Raw genomic sequence first — 19,355 nt, forward strand, 5'->3', positions numbered from 1 at the left:
GGAAGTTTAAAATGTGTTTAAGATGTTGTAGTGGATATGTATCACATCCTGTTCCTTGTACATCTTGTTCCTTGTATAAAAACCTATTTGGTAAAATATTTGCTTTGGAAATAATGGCATACTTTACGTGATTTTGTTGTTCATCTTGTGATTTTTTTTTAAAGTATTTGCTGTTTCAATAAGAATTGCTGCCTATTTTGTAATATCTTTCATGCTATGCACACTCCTAAGCAAAAAAATATTTTCTTTAATAGCAGATGCAGGTCTCCCACTTTTTAATTTTCTCCCCCCCCCCGTTTTTAAGGAAGTAAAAAGGTACAAGCAAAACTGAAACCATTTAAATACTCACACATCTTATAGCTACAAAGATTCTGAAGAAGTCTTCTGGGATTAATATTGACAAACTCTTTTCATGAACTACTACAGTACCTTAACATGAAAAGAAAAACAAAACCCACTCTTAGGCAATATTAAATTATGCTTATCAGCCCTAAAATGTTATTACCTTATTCCAGTCAATATCAGTACTGTTGGCTACAACATGATGAATGATGCTGATCTGTTTCCCGGAACAGATTTCAAGCTAGAACATTTATATTTTTAATTAGGAAAAAATGATATTACCTCCCCCAAATTCCAAGTGTCAGTCTTCATTTGGATCTCTGCACCAGATTAAAATGAATGTTTGAAAAGTACTGAACATTGATAGTATGACCTTTTAAGTTCAGTGATTTTTATGCAATCAGCAGGAATCCCTAACAATAACAAAACAAATCTATTTTTAGTTCTTCCTTTTCTGTTTGGTTTCCTTGTTTTATTTTTTAAACTACTGGTCTATTCATGCAATTCTTGGACACCTAGCTCTTATTTATTCCCCTGTATCAGTCCAACCTGTTTAAATACCTTATCCACCAGCTTGTGAAGTACTATGATCCACGTATATATGTACATAGTTTAGGCAATTAAAGAATTGGACTCTTCCACACAGCCAGGCTTAAGTGTCTCCAAAAAGGGAGATCGAAATGGAGAACAACTTCCTGAACCTATAGCTGCTGGGATCTGCACTTTTCTTTGACACTCAATAAACCAATGCTTGCTATCAGAACTTAAGTAAAAAGTAGGACCTTCACAGGTAACACAGGCTTCACAATTAACTAAGTGAAGAAATGACGGAGTTTCTCGAACTTTGAAAAATTAAGTCAAAACGCTAAAAATAAAACGGTTGAGTTTTTATGTCCTGTGAGGCCTCCACTTTGCAAAATTTTAAAACTCTTAACATAGCAAACAAAGTGCATAGCTAAACATGTTTAATTGCATTCCTAGATTACTGGCAGATAACTTGTCACATGCCTTGGTGGGTCTAAATAGACAGTTTTCATTTGTTACGTCCAAAAGCCAAAGGCACAGAACTGATTGAGTTCAATTTAGAGCTGGACAAATATGGTATTAAAATATTATCAGATCAAATAAATCAAACAGCATAAATTTGGAGTGCAGCATTAAAATAAATAAGAGGAAATAAGGCAGTTATGTTTATGAGTAGCAACAGATACGGTCTCCCTTAGCATTCTCTCACTGTGCCAGCAACGTCATCCTCCAAAACCTGAGAGAACCTATGGAAAGATAATAGGTCCCACATTCGTCACACTTTAGTACTGCTAATTTTTCTGATACGCCACCAGTGTAATTAAAAAACAACACTGTTCTAGATAAATGGAACTAAATCATTCCCTTCATGCCCTGGGATTTTTTCTAAATGGTAGGAGATGAGATTTCGAAAACAAGAGTACAACATGTCAGTTAGTCTCATGTCCATTTTAGAAAATAAAAGCCTGTGAATATGTTTGCATATTCACGTAATTCCAACTCTGAGTTCAAGGACATTTACAAGACACCTGCTAAAATGCCAAATTTGTATTCATTGGAGTGGGAAACCTGCTGCCATGAGATACCGTTTTCACTCAGAAGCCATTAGCTTAACTGCTGAGAGTGTATCTATCTTCTCAAACTGCTTTGTCAAGGAAAAGCATTAGTTTAATCGGTTGTTTCAAGGCACAGTAAAACAGGTAAACTAGTCCAGAAGTGGTCAAATCTAGTGTTTTCTGAGTTTGCCTAACCGGGACGTAGGACGTCCTGGAATTACAGTTGCAAGGTAGTCTAGGAAACGGCTCTCACTTCCTCGCTTAGTGCTTATAATTACATATAGTTGTATTTTTCCAGATGAAAGTCATCACGCATTCCCTCCTGGCTCACATGGTGCAACGATACGTGCTCAATCTTATTATCTAGAGCACTAGCGAACATGCTCTAGACTCCTGTAGCTGCACAATTTTATATGGGTTAGACGTCTCCCTTACACCCTTCAGTGACTGACACAGGAATTTCAGCATGTTCCAATGGTACACCAGGTTGAAATCGCACATGCTGCTGCGGAGATGTCCCCTACAGCCCTACCACAAGTCAAACAGAACTTACAGACTCAGCCATGTTGAGCCCTTTTCATGCCAGCATGCATGTACACAGCACAGAACAGCTTACCACTAGGCAATGAAAATCACCATCTTCATAATGGTTACACAGGTCTAGAATATATATCACACATTTACAGATCTCTCTGCTCTACAGCATAAATACATCCTTCTACTTGTTTTGATCTGCACTGTCTTGGATAAAAAAAAGACTACATCAAAATAAAATAGGTACTGAATAATAAATGGTATTATCATAAGTGTCCCAATGTATTGAAAACCACCATCTAAAAATCTAGAAAAGCTGAAACAAAAAAATCTGTATTTAAGCAATCAACAAAGAACATAAAAATCACTGCTCAGAGTGAAAAGTCCGTGGCCCTGTCAAGAGCCTTTACAGTACTGCTCTTTAAAAGCAAAAGAAAATATTTCACTCTTCAGTGGAGTAGAATTGGGAGCACTATGGAAGCCAATACACCAGGAGAAATACTGCTTACAATATAATTTGCTGTGACTTACGGCTGATTATAGGGCAAAATTAATTGACTCCAAGTCTTATTTTTATATGACAGAAGGACTAACTACAGCTTAACAATGATAGGTTAAAACCCATCCAACCTTTTCAGTAGGAAAAAAAGTTTTGTTTTATTCAAGAGAAGGACGCTGATGAATTTCTACTCATGTTGCTCTGTATTTTTCCTTGAGATACAAATGCACAGTAGCAATTGCAGCTATTTCAGATACTTATTTAGTACACATGCAAAATGCGTATTCATCTTTTTCAACACATATCAGCATTTACAAAATCAACTACAGCCAACTGTTTTCTGTAAGGAATTTCAGTCCCAGGAAGGCTTTAACTAAACACTTGCACTGTATCAGATTAGTTAAAAGTCAGAAGTTTCTTCAGCTCCTGGTAATGGTTTGCCAACTTTTACAAACATTAAGACAAAGAGTCCACAAATACTTGTAGTAAAGTATGTGTACAATCTCACGTCACATGTGATGGTCTTAATATAGCTTTGTCATTCATATTTAAAGTGAGGCCATAAGAAACCAAAATCTGTCATTGCCAAATATTTAAATCCATGCACACAATCCTTTTCAGTAAGAACTACATATACGTGAGCTTCCAAATCCCAATACGCATGTTTTATATTTTTCACCTATGCAAAAGACTTAACTATTTACTAAAAAAAGGATAATAGTTGCCACATTTATCCAATAAAGAAATGCATTCATACACAAAATTTATTATCATTCTAACAGAAAAATCTCATGTAAATCCGGAACAACTAGATATTTAATGCAAAGTCTTACCTTTCCCTGAAGCAACAGTTTCCAGTAGTGATCTCTCTTAATGCTTTAATTTTGCAATATAATTTTCATAAGTAGGTTTCTAGTTCAGGCAGAGATGAGTTAACTGCAAACAGTCTGGATGCTGTCTTGCTTGCTTCCTGGAGATCACTGTTTTGCATTGTGAGCCATCACAACTACCTAGGGAAAAAAAAAAGTCATCTTAACGTTCAGTCACCTGGACAACACGATGTATTACTGCTCCCAGATTAAACAAAAGATTAAGCAAAATCCAAGTCTTAAAACATGACCTTAAATATTGTATTTATCTACCAAACATTTCATAATAGATGCTGTTCAAAGAAATATTGCATACTTTCTTGCCAGGAATTCATGCTCTTGGACAGAGACATAAAACAAGTGGGAAAATTTTATATACAAGTGTTGTAAAGTTTTTAAATTACAACTTGTCTTTACACTGACAAGATGAATTAGACTTTTTGTTGTAGATTTCTGGTGAGAAACCATAAGCAAAAGCGGAAACTGAGTTATGCTGTAATTCCTTCAACAGAAGTAAGCAGAGTGGTGCCTCTGGAAAATAAAAATGCTGAGAGCAGGAATCTACTTTTACTATTTGAGTATAACTGCAAGGTCCCTATCAGAATAGGAAGCATTACATTTCTATTTGGTGTAACCACAGGCGTCTGGCAGCCAATTTTTTAATTCAGTCTAATAACAGCTGCAGGGTCAGAAACAAAAGTTATTCACCCATAACCATTCTTTGAGACAGGCTACGTATGTTTGCTCTTATGCTATATGGAAGCAGCACAAAGCTAGCATTGCAACGTTTCCTCACCTAGACTGGCTGAAATCTTTTCAGCCCCCAAAAATCCCAACACAGAGATAGCTTTTGGACTGCAAGACTACTCTTACTGGGTACCAGGTTTATGTCCTCGATTCCCTGGTCATGGTACTAAAGGAGCATGAAGTTATCTCTAGTGCTCCTACTCTGAGCAACACACTCATCTTATGATGCTGTGTTGCTGTCAGTGTGTCCTAGGTTTTAATGCCATTTCAAAAGATGGTGATGGAAAAGAAGCCAAGAGGCTTGAGCAGATCCCAACATGCACAAAGGCTCTGAAACTGAGACTGCCACCTGCACCATTGTGTGTGTTCAAAACCACTCGCAGTAGATCTGGGTACCGCACTTTGGAGAGTGCTGTCCCGTGATGGTTATGCCCAGAGGCCCATAATGCTGGATTATCAAATCCAACGTGAATTTTTTACTATGAGGACAGTTTGAGTGTTCTTTGTGAGCTCAGGGAGTGATGATGCTACATAGATCTGTGAGATGAGTAAGACACCTTGACTATGAGATGTGGTTGCTCAGGGCCTCATCCAACCAAAGCATTGAAAACCTCCAAAGAGAGAGTCACAACCCATCTGGACAAGCACAGTGTTCTTGAGCAGCATATCTCAATCTGAATACTCCAGACCCATGGCAGCAAACAGGACAGTCCAACCCCAATGGCGTTACTTGACCTGTTCAGCCCCATGAAATGTTTAACCGGGCACTTAATTAAAAGATCTACTGAGGTGATATTAGCAAATGATACTCAGCTTTCTGCTATCTCATAAGGCAGTGTTTTACAACCCTGTCTCCTCTCCCCACCCCTCCCTTAACAACAGAAACCATGCTCACTACTTCACTGTGTGTTAGTAAAGGGCTTATACATTTTTATTTCCCTCTCTTCAGTGCCTCTTTCCTTCTGGATAGCCCTTGGCAGCTGTTTGCCATAAAAACACAATACTGCCCACACTTTAAAAAGCACTGCTGTAACTCTGGATAATTCTCTTCTTGCATGTTCAAGTTTCCTGAACGTTAAGAGAACTATCAAACTGTGGCATGTGAGTCAAAAGTCACTGAGATAGACCAGGCAGTCATGGCTCAGATCTAATCCTTCAAACTTTCTGCAAATTTGGGTATCTTTTTGCATGCTATACTCCAGACGTGTTTTAAAGATAAGGCCCCATTGTTTAAACACTTCTTGGTTTTGGAAAATGAGAAGTGACAGACAGTAGATCTGACAGGTTCCTGCAACTACTCTAGTTCCTCATCTCCCTGCTGAGAAGTCTGTTCACATCTGTGAGACACTGTCAGAGATGTACAAAATTTTTGGACAAAAATGGGTTAGCAACTTTTAAACTCATCAGAGAAAATCCCAATAATATGGAATACTTCAGGTTATCATCATCAATACAACAGAGTGGATTTAGTCAGCCATACATCACATCTGTGCAGTAATGAGAGACTGCATCTTAAAAGCAATCGCCTGGTTTTGCATATCCATGTGATAAATTGCCCTTTCCAATCTCTGGTAGCCTGAAGTCATTACCCTTCGCTTTGGGTGGAGGAGGAGGGTCAGGCAGAGAGGAAGGGAGTGCTTTCCATAACAGACTCTCAGGCAGCACTGTAAATACTGACTTTCATGGACATCCTTTACTTCAAAGAACAGGGGTAAGCTGAATCTAGCAGTCTCCAGCCAAATGTTAGAACCATGTGCAGACACACCACCTTTTCATTTCAGTATATAAAGGGCACAGTCTCCTCTACAGCCAGAGCAGAAACTAGACAAGGATAAAAATGAGGAAACTGATAGAGAGTACAGTATGGATATAGTTAGTTTAACTGCATAGTGCTGCACAATGATTTTTCACATGCTATCTAACGTTTTATTCATCCTCCTTGAGACATTTCTTGGTAAGTAGAGTAATTATTTCTACACAAGTATTATTTACACCAAATGATGACTTTCACAGATCAGTGCTTTGTTACATCTGTCTCAAAATATGTGCAATACAATATGTATGTCACAGAGACCACTGGCACTTCCACTGTGCCCAACTTTTTCTTCTGAAAAAGTAGGGTTTTCATTTATATCTCTTTTTAGAGGTAAAGAAAATTAATAAATGCATTAATTAGGTCCACATTGTTCTTGTTTAATGGGCATTTCTGAAATGCTCTTCATAGTACAAAATAATATTTGAAAGTATGAAAATTATGGCATTAAACACACAATCAATGCAGTAACTTCACAGCTGTACAGTAGGACATCCAAAAATAAGGAGGTTCGTCAAAATACACATTGTTCAGAGAACTCTAAAACTAGTGAAGGTAAGAGCTGCATCACTCCAGCACCCTCTGTTGGCTTTCCTGCAGCACGTTACTTTGTGCACTCATTTAAGAGCATCATTTGTTTCATCCTTAAGCTATGACAAAAATTCCTTTATATAAAAACACACATGAAAAGCAAAACCACCCCACAACCCAGTCCTACTGATAGAAACTTGAGATATATAGCACAATGTAGCTTAGTATCAGAATACTCAGTACTGCTGGACCTGTCATACATTAGGCAATCTTTGCAGATGGTCAGAATTGATCTGTCTAATCACAAGGGCAAAATGTTCTTTACCAGCCCTCTCTGTGTCTGATATTTCTAATAGACACCAATAATAAATGGCATCTCCGGTGCAGCTCCCACCAATAGAAATGACAGCTCTACAGAAAGAACAACTATTTTTATGGAACATCTTTCACTGTGGCAACTGAGAACTGACAATACGTACATTACATAGAGTATCATCCACAGAAGAAAGGGCTCAAACCATGTCTTGTCAAGCACGCAGATAAATAAAGTCCAGATGCCAGATACAAGGTAATCTAAATATAAAGTCCATGTACTGTGTTCTGGCCAGATGGCGTCATTTCCAGAAGCAAAGGTCCTTAGCCCAGCAAGCCCAGCAGCTGCTTCACAAAGCCGGCTCACAGCTTTGCAGCAGCAGATGCGAAGTTGCGATGGGGAGCGGAGGGGAAGAAGGAGGGGGAAGCGGTAGGGCCGACATGCAGAAGCAGGCGTGCTCTCATGGCGCTGGGGGAGGTAAGGGTGGTACGGGCTGCTTCTGAGAAAAGCCACCCAGGGAGTTATCGGGGCTGCCTTGTCCTTTCTGGCCCCTTGGCAGGTGGGAACAGTGGAAAGCAGCCTATGCCCAGCTGTGCAAAAAGAGGTGAAGAGCTGCTGCCTGGCCATTTTACAGACCTTGAACTACCACTCAAGAAAAGCCACAGGCAAAGGAAAGGCAGGACTAAAACAGGTCTTACTGAGCTGTCTGGCTGCCTCCACCAGCTGACTGGTTGAGTAACTGCCTACTTTATCTAGCTACAGCTAAACCCTAAAGCCAACACTGACCAGAATCTAAAGAACCAGTAAAAGAGCTTTTCTTAACTGACCTTAAGTTTAACAACACGGAAATATTTAGTCTTAGAAATGTCACCAGCTATTGCAAACCTGCTCCTAACATTGTCTCTAAACTTTGCATCTTTAAGCTCTGTACAGTTCTGTATCTGCTTTGTTTTGTTTTCTCAGCATCCTGCCTGCCCACTATCTCACCACCCTTCCAGGCTCTGCTCTCTGCTTCTCTTCTTTCCCACATGCAGCCTGACATGATTATCTCCTAGTATTTGTGTTGATTGACTTTAAGACAGTGCTAATAAAAACTGATGTTGAGATAATAATCTCCAGAACATGCTGAAATACACACAAACTATTGCCATCCAAATTTGTAGTACTATTTGTTAAGAAAGCATTAACTACCATATTTCAAATATTTACATATATGCTTCTACTTTGAGTAATTTATATTTTACCACTTAACAGGGATGGAGAAATCAGTTTGATTTTGCATGTCAAGATTTATTAAAGTCAAATATTTATTGCACAGAACAAAACAGAAACTATCTCACAAAATTTGTGCAGTTCATTTGAGGCCACTAACCAGTTTAGAAGCCAAAGGTGGACCCAAACTGAATCCACGTCCCTAAACCTCAGAATTGAATAAAGGCAATCAAGCATTTGCAATCATGATGTTATCATCTATTTTCTATTTCATACTATTTTGCCTGTTACTTTCAGGCATTCATATTCTTGCCTTATACTAGTTTCTTCTGGAACTTCTTTCTTTCACTTCAGCTGTTTTGTTATTTTAAAACAAATTTACCTCTTCGTTTTTTCCGTGTTTAAAAAGCCTCGTTCCAAACAGTAAATGGTAGAAGTTATTTCCTTTAAGACTTGGCTATTCATTAGACGGCTGGTTAGGGCTGCAGTAGCCTGTTCAGTTACAGGTTACTTACGCAATGAAGTTCCTCTGCCTAGCAACCCCAAGGGTGGGGTTCAAAACAGCAACTGTACCAGTCACATTTTGCAACTAAAAGTGAGGGAAAAAATGAAAGAGAGATGCAGAAACGGTGACTGCAAGGGGAAATATTGCTGTTCTTCAGGAGAAATATAACTTACTGAGAAAAGAAGGTAACAAACAACATAGAAGAATGAATCGAAGGCTGCTAAAATATTTTCAACTCAAAGTTGCCATTAATTCTGAGATCATAATATGATAATGATTATTAAGAGAAATAATTCATGCAGAGAACAGGTTAATCTTTGCAGAGGATCACGTAAATATTTTGCTGTTCTGGAACTAATCTTCCCTTCCCATTGAATACTGAAACGATCTCAACTTCCCAGAATTTGTTAAAAAAATACTGATAAAATAGCTGGATATTTTGAATACTTACAGAGAGAGGTTCAGTATTAGTATCTTTATGTTAAGATGTTAGATTGAAAAAAAAAATGAAGGCAAACATTAAAATTACTGCTGACTTAGGGATAAATTTAACTTTATTAATTTAATTTACTAAGTTTACGCTGGTTGAAAGTAGGCAAAATTATAAGATAAAATAGATTATTCTGGAAATTTATAAATAAATATTTTGTGAGAGAATAAAGGAAACCAATACTTCAAACATTATTGAATGAGAAAAAATACCCCAAAACATATTTGGTGATGTATCACGTTATTGTTCATAAAAATTAGTCCATTTAATGATTTTCACCCTCCGCCTCAAATTTGAAAGTCTCTTCCTTCCTTTACTTGCCCAGAAACTGATTAAGTACCACAGTGAGAATAAGCTTAGCTGGGGAAGTTATCCATTTATATTCATATAGACCTTTCATTTTGTATTTTTCATTTTTTAAAGTATTTAATGCGGAGGGGAGAAGCTACCTCCCAGGCAGCAGGGATGCACCCAGCCAGTCCAGGGAGTGCACTGCTGTACCAGTACCACCTGCGCTTGCTTCAGAGCAGCTACTGCCAAGCAGCACAGCTGTTGGGTCGGGTGCTGGAAGGAGCAGAGCTCTATCAGTTGCCTGCATCTACCCAACGAAGTGCACTGCTCATTTGGTTTCACCTGGCCAGGCCGGAGCAGTCTGCAGCTCTGAATTGGTGCAAACAGCTCAGAACGGCAGCATGAGCATTTCTGTACAATGATACAGCTCACACTGTACATACACCCCAGTCCTCAAACTTGTCCTCATGCTCCCAGAGACAACCAGTATTAGTCTTTATTTCAACTCTTATCCCAACATACTGGTCTCCTACAAAGGAGCCTTTTCTGGTAACCACATTACCTTGCACTAAATGCATTTACTAAATGAAGAGTCTGAGATGCATCTTTCATGCTCTGAAATAGATTGATAAACATATCAGTACTCTAAAGGCACTATTCTCTGATGTGTTATTTTACAATCCCTAGAGTTCAACTTGACAGATTGTTTCTTACCAAACATACATAAGGTCATGTGTTTCTTTTACATTTATCTAATTTGTGACAAAACGTTCATCTTACCAATTGACTGTATGCCCACATGACATGATTACTATTAGAAAGGCAGTTTGCTAATAAACATTTTGCGTTCCTAAAAACATTTACTTAATTCACTAGTAGAAAAGAAGATAAAGTGATACAAAATAAACACCTCAACTATTAAAAATTGGTAAGTGAAGGCCAGGTTCAACCTCATTTGGTGGCAGGGTGGCAATACATGAACTATTGCCTCCCACCATGGTCACTGCAGCCCTGCTGGCTCTCCAGAGAGATCCACTTTGATGAAAACTTTGAAAATTAATATTAATAAATGCCATGCCATTCTAGCTGTAAACTCTCATGTCTCTGGCTATTTTATAAGAGAACTTTTTAAAACACAACAGTTCTACATAAATTTCACCTCAAAACTGCCCAGAAGTCTTGAATAACTTGTATTTGTCAAGGAAGGATTTCAAAAGTGAAAAGGACAGAATCAGATGGTATTTTAAAAGGCACAAATGTCTGAGATAGAGGATTTTAAAAAAACCCCAATGGACAAAAAAAACCCCAACCCTCCCTCTACTTCACATTAACTTTTCTTGGGAAGATTTAAGCATGGCCAACACAAGAGGGCTGGCGGGACAGAGCAAGATGTAGGGTGAAGTGATCTCATTTTCCAGCATCAGCACTGATTTCCTCCTGGTGAAAGGGATCGTCACAGAACCACTGTCGTGCTGCTTTGGGAGTCGAAGTAATAAGGGGAAAACACTTTACTGCTTAAAAGGTACGAGTTTTCTACACACGAATAAAAAGGAAGGTAAATGGGAGGTGGTGGTGACCAGCAGAAGAGCGCTGCATTCTCAGGAAGAGTTCTGCAGCTTGCTATCCTACTGTAAGCATCTCCAGCGGTGCATCAAGTGTTGGTTTGGTGACTACAGCAAGACTGGAGGTCCATTTGAACAAAAATATGGAAAATAATCCTCTTATAAAAAATCTCTGATTTTTAATTGGGGCCAAAAATCTGATACTTACTTTAGTCGGCTTCTGTGATGTGGCTGGCTGCAATAGTTTTCAGATAGAAACTACTACTTTTGTTTTGCTAGTTTTAATTACATTTGACCTGCAAACTGGCATTCTGCTAAATAGTTTTCCTTTCTCTGATCTCCCTCCCCACTTTGTTTTGATTAATCAGACATGCAAGCAACTTCAGTGACCCAGACACTGCAATTTTCAATAAATAAACTCTGGATGAAACTGTTACGGAATCTGTACAAAGCATCCCAAACAAGATTTAGACCTGAAGTTTTCCAGCTTTTCTTGCAGGCATGAGCAGGAAGAAAACTTTGAAAGACCAAAAGACCAAAATCTGAAAAGACCAGAAATGGTAGAACAGAAATCTATTTTCCAGAGACCCTTTTCCTATCATGATCTGCATAATTTTTCCCCAGCTAAGTAGCTTAAGGACAAAACCAAACAACACACCTACTGCAGCCAGTACCTTCCCTCAATGTTAAAAAATTAGCCATCTCTTTAATTTAGTTTAAATTTTCTTTGTCTCCTTAATTGACAAATTCTGTAGTACAGCATTACTTTTTTCTTTTTCTATCTCAAGTAATTCTTTGTTATTTTAGTTTTAAAAATGTAGAAATTGAATAGTAAAGCTAAATAACCACCAAGCAAGGCCTCCCCTTGACTTAAATTGACTTATCTATCGTTATGCCTTCACAGAGTAAAACAGTCTTTCTTCTTAATTATTCACTCTTAAGTCCTAACAGAGGTGGCATGTAACTAACTTTTTTTAGTTCGGAATACCAATCAGTTTGCTGCCCACTTACTTATTAAAATATTTAGCTGGTGAGGAGGGCTTTAAACTAAAGTTGCTGGGGGGAGGGGAACCTCAACCCATCCCACTCCTACCAGTTTGATGCCAGTGCCAGCAATAGATGCCCAGAGCCGGGAGAAGGATCACAGGTCAGCAGGAGAGCACCTGAAGGGCAGCACAGAGGAACTGCAGCCACTCCAGCCAGTCAGTCAGCTTCATCGGGCCCAACTGAAATGCCTCTGTGCAAACGCACGGAGCGTGGGGAATAAACAAGAGGAGTCGGAGACGTGCACATGCCTGCAGGGCTGTGATCTCATTGGCATCACGAGATGTGGTGGGATGGCTCCTGTGACTGGAGTGTTGGGATGGAAGGATACAGGCTCTGTAGGAAGGACAGGCAGGGGAGATGAGGAGGGGGTGTCACCTTCTATGTCAGTGACCAGCTGGAGTGCATGGAGCTCCACCTGGGGATGGGTGAGGAGCTGACCGAGAGCTTATGGGTCAGGATTAAAGGGAGGGCTGGGACAGGGGACATCATAGTGGGGGTCTGCTACAGGCCACCTGACCAGGAAGAGGGAGTGGATGAGGCCCTCTATAGACAGATAGGAGCAGCCTCACATTGACAAGCCCTGGTTCTCATGGGGGACTTCAACCACCCTGATATCTGCTGGAGGGACAACACAGCAGGGCATAAGCAATCCAGGAAGTTCCTGGAAGGCATTGATGATAACTTCCTTCTCCAAGTGATAGAGGGGCCAACGAGGAGAGGTGCCATGCTGGACCTTGTTCTCATCAGGGGAAGGAGGGGGCTGGTGGGGAATGTGAAGCTCAAGGGCAGCCTTGGCTGCAGTGACCATGAAATGGTGGAGTTCAAGATCCTCAGGGCAGCGAGGAGGGCACACAGCAAGCTCACTGCCCTGGACTTCAGGAGAGCAGACTTTGGCCTCTTCAGGGATCTGCTTGGTAGCATGCCATAGGACAAAGCCCTGGAAGGAAGAGGGGCCCAAGACAGCTGGTTAGTATTCAAGGATCACCTCCTCCAAGCTCAGGAGCAGTGCACCCCAACAAAGAGGAAGTCAGGCAAAAACACCAAGAGGCCTGCATGGATGGACACGGACCTCCTGGGCAAAGTCAAACACAAAAAGGAAGCCTATGGAGGGTGGAAGCAAGGGCAGGTAGCTTGGGAGGAATACAGAGAAACTGTTCAAGCAGCCAAGGATCACGTTAGGAAAGCTAAAGCCCTGATAGAATTAAATCTGCCCATGGACGTCAAGGGCAACAAGAAAAGCTTCTATAGGTACGACAGTGATAAAAAGACTAGGCAAAATGTGGGGCCTCTCCAGAAGGATACGGGAGGCCTGGTTACCCAGGATATGCAGAAGGCGGAGATACTCAATGACTTTTTTTGCCTCAGTCTTCACCAGCAAGTGCTCTAGCCACACTGCCCAGGTCACAGAAGGCAAAGGCAGGGACTGGCAGCCCACTGTAGGAGAAGATCAGGTTTGAGAATATCTAAGGAACCTGAAGGTGCACAAATCAATGGGACCTGGTGAGATACATCTTTGGGTCCTGAGGGAACCAGCAGATGAAGTTGCTAAGCCACTATCCATCATATCTGAGAAGCTATGGCAGTCTGGTGAAGTTCCCACTGTCTGGAAAAGGGGGAACATAACCCCCATTTTTAAAAAAGGAAGAAAGGAAGACCCGGGGAACTACAGGCCAGTCAGTCTCACCTCTGTGCCTGACAAGATCATGGAGCAGATCCTCCTGGAAACTGTGTTCAGGCACAGGGAAAATAAGGAGGTGATTGGTGGCAAGCCAACATGGCTTCACTAAGGGCAAATCATAGCATTGGTGCATAAGGGAAGTGCAACTGATGTCACCTACCTGGACTTGTGCAAGGCATTTGACACTGTCCCACACGAGATCCTTGTCTCTAAATTTGAAAGACATGGATTTGATGGACAGACTACTTGGTGGATAACGAACCGGCTGGCTGGTCGCATTCAGAGAAAGACTTGCGGTCAACGGCTTGATGTCCAAGTGGAGATCAGTGACGAGTGGCGTTCCTCAGGGGTCGGTATTGGGACTTGTCGGCGACATGGACAGTGGGATTGAGTGCACCCTCAGCAAATTCAAGGCCGGGTTGGATGGGGCTTTGGGCAATCTGGTCTAGTGGAGGGTGTCCCTGCCCATGGCAGGGGGGTTGGAACTAGACGATCTTTAAGGTCCCATCCAACCCAAGCCATTCTGTGATCCTATCATATTTAATGCCAAAAAAAGACAAAAGGGAAATCCCAACGTGAAGTGAAAAATTTGAAGTACTAAAGTCAAAGTTTCTGAATATCAAGTAATCTGGCAAAGAATACAAAACCAAACTCCACGTTCCCAAACTTGATAATAAAAGTGTCCTGAATAATACTTTTAGCAATTGCACTTCCTAGCTGTCATGTGTTTGACAATCTCAAAAACAAAATCTGAATCAGAATGGTGAAGACTGCCAAAACAATAGGGTAAATTAAAAAAAAAAAAAAGACCTTCAGTTGCAAAATTATTTAAAAGATGACTTCATTTAGGAAAACTAAACAATTCAGAGAGCATCCGTAAGGACCCCTTTATACTTGCAATCAATATTGCTTTCTTCAGTCATACAATACACCACTGTTAATTGTGCTGCCAGCAAACTGCTTCAGAATTAAGCAGAGAACACTTTATTCAAAACTTAAGCTAACAAAACAAGATGAACATCTATCTTGACTAAACATCCTTTTCTCAAAAGTATTAATAGTGAGCAGAGCCCTTGATGTGTTCTTCTTCTCCACTGTGCTCAGAGAAAGATCCAGGTCTGTTCATCTCTGACACTGAAGCCTCTGGCAAGTGTCCATCACTATCAAAAAAAAAAACCCAAGTGGAAAAACTACAGTCTCAAGTTTTGAGAGAGAACTCTGAGAATATCTGTGCTTTGCAATACTCAACATTATCTGCTTTTCCGCAAGAAACCACTTAGAAAGAAATAATGTAAACAAATATTAGGAATTGCATGCAACTTGAATGTTAATGTTGTCCTGTATGCAAAATACAGATAGTAACATATAAGGAATTAATTTAATGATGCTCAGCAACCTATATGGGAAATAAGGCACAGAAAAAGGATTTTCTGAATTCCATGGAAATATAACAGAAAAGCAGCAAATACCAGGTAGCTGAAACACAGACTTAACCCTTCACTAATCTATTAAGAAGAAAACATCCCCCTTTGCTTTTGTTGGAGGTGTGTGCGCATATCAGACAGGCTTCAATGCTGCTATTTTTTCCAAGATGTTATTTCAAAATTTCTGAAAAGCTAATTAAGAAAAATAACTGTCTCTGTAGTATTTATGCAATAACACAGCTTTCCTTTGCTACATATAATTTCATAACACAATTTTAATGGAACAGTAGACCTCAAAACCTAGTCCACATCAGCTCCACTCAGCAGAGCTTCACAATATAGCATAGGACTGGTCACAGAAAGTGCACCTCTGCTGCCAATGCCACGACCCCAGCTCAGTGCAGCACCCGAGGAACTGTCAAGTCCAATGTCTGGAGGGAAACCTTCACAACCCTCTAACTTTCATTTCAAAGGGATGCATAGGAAGACAAGGACCAGACAACAGCTGGAATTCACTGAAGAGTCTCCCATTAATGATGGGGCCATGCTAAAAGATACGTGCTGTTCAATTTTTAGGTTAATAATGGTTATTAGCTTTTGATCTGTATCATTTTCACTTCCATTGTAACTGCTCAGCTAGAGCCCTCCTCTCTCAAAAATAAACTTCACAGGTTTTACCTCAAAGGTACACTTATCAGGTGCATGTCCCCAGTGAAGCGTATGTCTGAGACCTTCAATGTACTGGAAAATTGTACCCTTTTTTGCAATTAATAAGACTGTTTTCTAATACCTAATGTAACATTGACTAAAGAATGCAGAAAGAAATGCAACCATTCCACCAAGCAACTACATCAAGATCTTTTTGAAAAGGACACCACAAAGTGTTACTATTACATACACATGGATCATTGCTTCAGACACAACACAAAGCCTCTTTCCTGTTCAGTATGAATCCCTGGTTAAAGCACTGTGCATATAATAGAAGTATGAAAAAACATACATGTTTTGAATACAGTTTCTTCCACACAGACCATGGTTGATCAGTATAAAACTATCAATGTATAAAACACCAATGCAAGTTTTACATTTGCTTCAGTTCTGGGACAGACAGCCAAAATCAAGTCCGAAAACCCAATCTTTAAATGTGTCTATCTGTGGGAAATAGGAATATTTAGGCATACCACAAACCAGCTGACAAGAATGCTGATCACTTTTATATGTGTCTAGTACCTCTATGATCCTCTTTACCTACTATGTTTAAGAAAGACAACCCCTCTCCTTTTCCTCTCAGCTTGCATGTCTTGATTCATTTATATATAATCATTATCATAGTGGCAGTTTGCCTATTTTTAAGCAGAAAAATGTGCAGGAAGCCCGTGCAGCTTTAGAAGTTAATGAAAGAAATCAAGTGCCTCATCATGTAATACAAATCTGAACTTTTTGTTACGTGCTGTATGTTACTCCCTACTTATTCCAGGCAGTAAATTAATTAAAATTTAACCTGATACTGATATTTGCTATCCTTTAAGCCATCTCTCAATTCTGCCCCTTGATATTTGCCATCACTATTTCACAGTAACAATTCAATTAGTTTTGATTCACTCTGATCTGTCATTTTTAAAATTCTAAATATATGTTCATAACCTGGTTATAACTTAACTTACCCTAAAGAACATGAAGAGATGTTTGCTTTAATGGGGCATTTACTATAAGATGGTTTGCAAACTTGAGGCATTAAAAGAGTGAAAAAATATTTTTAATTAAGCGCACAATATTTATACAGAGATGACTTTATATCAGTCAAGTTTTTTCCCTAAATGATTTCATTCATCTTGCAAGCAGAAAAAACCAACACCCCCAACCTCAGGATTGTTGTATGTGAGCCAACTGCATGTATTTTATTTATTTTAATGGGGCTAATTAATAATGAAAAATAGCTCTTGCTACTGGGATTGCTAAAAAGGAATTTATGACAAGTAAAGTTTGCTACAGGGCAGCTGGACTGTGTTTAAAACTGTTGTGTATGTTCACTGATTTCTATCATACGTTTATAAAACTAAATGGCACATTTATTAAGCAAAACTGTTTATAAAGGCATGATGCCTGCAGTTCTTTGCTCCAGCAGATCTAGAATTTTTATCCCAGAAAACAGCTTTCCGTTCACTTTACTCAGTAACACCACCAGCGAGATTTTTATCCGTTTTGAAAAAGCATGTCTTTAAGCTTTATCAGGACACTTGTAAGTACTGTTCCTTAATTCAAGATGGCCTCGGACACTTTACTAAATTACTTCTAAACTGAAGCTTTAAAAATTAAATTAAGAGCTATTTCATATGGCTAAAAACAGGAGGAGGTAAGCACACAGGCACAAGGTTACATCTTGCCTTAGTGAATCTTATGACAGACATTCTTATTTATTTCCGTTACATTTTTAAGAAATACAATAATACATGCAGCCTGGCCAAATACATCCCCTGCTAAAAGTCTTCCATTTTTAAACTTTTTGGTTTATGCCTGAATTCTCAATCTTAGCACTGCAGTAACTGTATATTTGTGTGTTCTTGCACACATAAGCCATCAGTAGTTTGCCTAAAAGTTTATGCAAAAACCTGTCACAGTCTATGCTAATGTGTTTCTCTGAGGTTTTTTAAAGTAAAAAGCATGCATGAATATCAAAGAGCACACTGTAAATGATCGTTTCTAATCTTAGGCATGTATCAATTATTCACTAGCTCGTTCTTCTTGTGCTTTATCGTATAGACTTCACCATGGCAACACTATTCACTTCCTAGCCTTAATCAGTGAATCTGTAAACTAGTATTAGATTTTGCTCTTGGATTACTTGATATTCTACTTTATACACCATTAATGTAGATGTGTCTTTCTTATTACACCATGAACCATAGACAGTTTCCAGGATATCAATAAACTTTCATTTGCTTAGCAATATTGAGATAGTAACTTTTCTAAGAACTAGCTAGTTCCTCTTTCACTGCTAAGTATAAATATGTAGCTTCAAATTACCACTAGCAAAATTCAGAATGAAATTTAATGTCCGGATGCAATACCTGTCCAATGGTCCTTATACAAGTTGGGAAATGGTCCACCTTTCAAAACCTATAAATTTTTAAATCACTGTTAAGTTTTAGTTCTCAAGTCACTTGTTTTCAGCAAGTACCTTAATTAAAAAAGTTTTCATATCTGACAGTCTTCTTGGTACTATACAATTTACAGAAGATACAATTTGTAATTCAATGTTTTCTTTCCCCTTCTTCATGTTTTCCAGCATTGTTATACATATCATTTTCCATCTTCTCAAAAAAAAAAAAGCATCTTTTTCTAGCAGCTTTTGGCCCAGCTATTTGTCCATTCCAATGAGTTTCTTCTTTCTGTCCATTTTCTTTCTTCGTTCTATCTCGCTTTTTCTTTACCCCTTTTTCCTGTGTTCCTCCAAAACTCTTGATCCTTCCTTTTGCTGTTTCATCACACAATCACACTTCCTTTCCTCCCCAGTTTGTGAGGATTGTTTATGTATCTCATTAATCCAAAAGAGACATCTTTAACACCTTATAGCTGCACTATTCCTTCCCTCAACTCATATAGCAGAACAGCAAACATTTCCTGCTTGCCCAACTCTTACACTTGCTTTTTTACAAAGGTGTTCAACTTGTGATATCTCTGCTGGGCTCTCTAGGGAGCACTGATTCAAGTTGTGCTTTTGAGCATATCATTACTTATCATCCTGGCAGCAATTTCTAAAGTTTCTTTAACATGTAAAAATCTAATTATAGTGTTACAAGCGCAGAAACAGTGATATACACAGAGAGCTTGTGGCCTTTCCCAATAAGTCCTTAATATTTTTCCTTCATCATTCTTTGTTAAAATGATGAACTGTGTGGTATTTCCCTTAAACATTAA

The 19,355-nt window shown here is 39.2% G+C and overlaps 1 protein-coding gene across 2 annotated transcripts in view; it reads right to left on the bottom strand.

Moving 5' to 3' along the window:
* The window catches only part of FRY (FRY microtubule binding protein), a 254,495-nt gene that overhangs the window by 216,803 nt on the left and 18,337 nt on the right, over positions 1-19,355 (bottom strand). For both annotated transcript variants that reach the window (XM_054807035.1, XM_054807025.1), the window contains exon 2: positions 3,789-3,965. The gene's annotated coding sequence lies outside the window, so the exon portion shown is untranslated. The remainder of the gene's footprint in view (positions 1-3,788; positions 3,966-19,355) is intronic.

This window comes from Grus americana, chromosome 1, assembly GCF_028858705.1.
Source record: "Grus americana isolate bGruAme1 chromosome 1, bGruAme1.mat, whole genome shotgun sequence".
Classification (NCBI taxonomy): Eukaryota; Metazoa; Chordata; class Aves; order Gruiformes; family Gruidae; genus Grus; species Grus americana.